Here is a 1,767-nt window from a genome sequence, read left to right on the forward strand (position 1 = left end):
TGTAACTGATAACCGGCCGCTGTGGCCGAGTGGTTCTAAGCGCTTCAGTCGGAAACTGCGCTGCTGCTACGGTCGCAGGTTCGAATCCTGCCTCGGGCATGGATTAGATTAGATTAGATTAGATTAGTACTTGTTCCATAGATCATGAATACGACACTTCGTAATGATGTGGAACGTGTCAGGTTAATAAAAGGTGTCTATACAAGATATTACATTAGACAAAATATTACATGACATTCAATAATTTTTTTTTTTTTTTGAGGTTGGGAAATTACCCACTTACTATATCCAAAAATTCATTTAATGATTAGAAGGAGTTGCCATTAAGAAATTCTTTTAATTTCCTTTTAAATGCTATATGGCTATCTTTCTGACTTTTGATGCTATTAGGTAAGTGACCAAAGACTTTTGTGGCAGCATGATTTACCCCCTTCTGATCCAAAGTTAGATTTAACCTTGAGTAGTGAAGATCATCCTTTCTTCTAGTGTTGTAGCCATGTACACTGCTATTACTTTTGAATTCGTTCGGATTGTTAATAACAAATTTCATGAGAGAATATATATATATTGTGAGGCTACAGTGAAGATTTCTAGCTCTTTAAATAAGTGTCTGCAGGATAATCTTGGATGAGCACCAGCAATTATTCTGATTACACGCTTTTGTGCAATGAACACTCTTTCACTCAATGATGAGTTACCCCAGAATATGATGCCATACGAAAGCAGAGAACGGAAATAGGCGTGGTAAGCTAATTTACTCAGATGTATATCGCCAAAATTTGAAATGACCCGAATAGCATAAGTAGCTGAACTCAAACGTTTCAGCAGATCCTCAGTGTGTTTTTTCCAGTTCAACCCCTCATCAATGCATACACCTAGAAATTTTGAATATTCTACCTTAGCTACCGATGTGTGTGATGTCCTTAGGTTATTTAGGTTTAAGTAGTTCTAAGTTCTAGGGGACTGATGACCTCAGATGTTAAGTCCCATAGTGCTTAGAGCCATTTGAACCATTTGTAACTGATGAAGGAACCAAAGTACAGTACTTCTTTTCAAAGACTTAAATGTATCGAAAGTACACTGGGGTGACAAAAGACATGGGATACCTGCGAATATTGGCACGGATTCAACAACTCATTGGAAGTCCGCTCCAGAAATTTGTATTGAACCATGGTGTATGTACAAAAAAAAATTAAAAAACTCCCGAACAGGCCATGAAGGCCCAGCGGTACCCACCGGCCGCCGTGTCATCCTCAGCCCACAGGCGTCACTGGATGCGGATATGGAGGGGCATGTGGTCAACACACCGCTCTCACAGTCGTATGTCAGTTTCCGAGACCGGAGCCGCTACTTCTCAATCAAGTAGCGCCTCAGTTTGCCTAACAAGGGCTGACTGCACCCCGCTTGCCAACAGCGCTCGGCAGACTGGATGGTGACCCATCCAAGCGCAGCCTAGCCCGACAGCGCTTAACTTCGGTGTTCTGACGGGAACCGGTGTTACCACTGCGGCAAGGCCGTTGGCATAGTGTCTGTATAGCCGTCCATAATTGCGAAAGTGTTGCCAATGCACGATTTTGTGCGCGAGCTGACCTCTCGATTATGTCCCACAAATGTTCGATGAGATTCAACGGGCGATTTGCGTAGCCATATCATTCGCTAGAATTGCCCAGAATGTTCTTCAAAGCAATCTCGAACAATTGTGGTCGGGTGACATGTGCACTGCCGTCCGTAAAAATTCCATCATTCTTTGGGAACATGAATAGCTGG

The 1,767-nt window shown here is 42.6% G+C and overlaps 1 pseudogene; it reads right to left on the minus strand.

Moving 5' to 3' along the window:
• Positions 1–1,405: 1,405 nt before the first annotated feature.
• Positions 1,406–1,522, minus strand: LOC126459001 (5S ribosomal RNA; annotated as a pseudogene).
• Between the last annotated feature and the right edge of the window lie 245 nt (positions 1,523–1,767).

This window comes from Schistocerca serialis, chromosome 2 (assembly GCF_023864345.2).
Source record: "Schistocerca serialis cubense isolate TAMUIC-IGC-003099 chromosome 2, iqSchSeri2.2, whole genome shotgun sequence".
In the NCBI taxonomy this organism is placed as follows: domain Eukaryota; kingdom Metazoa; phylum Arthropoda; class Insecta; order Orthoptera; family Acrididae; genus Schistocerca; species Schistocerca serialis.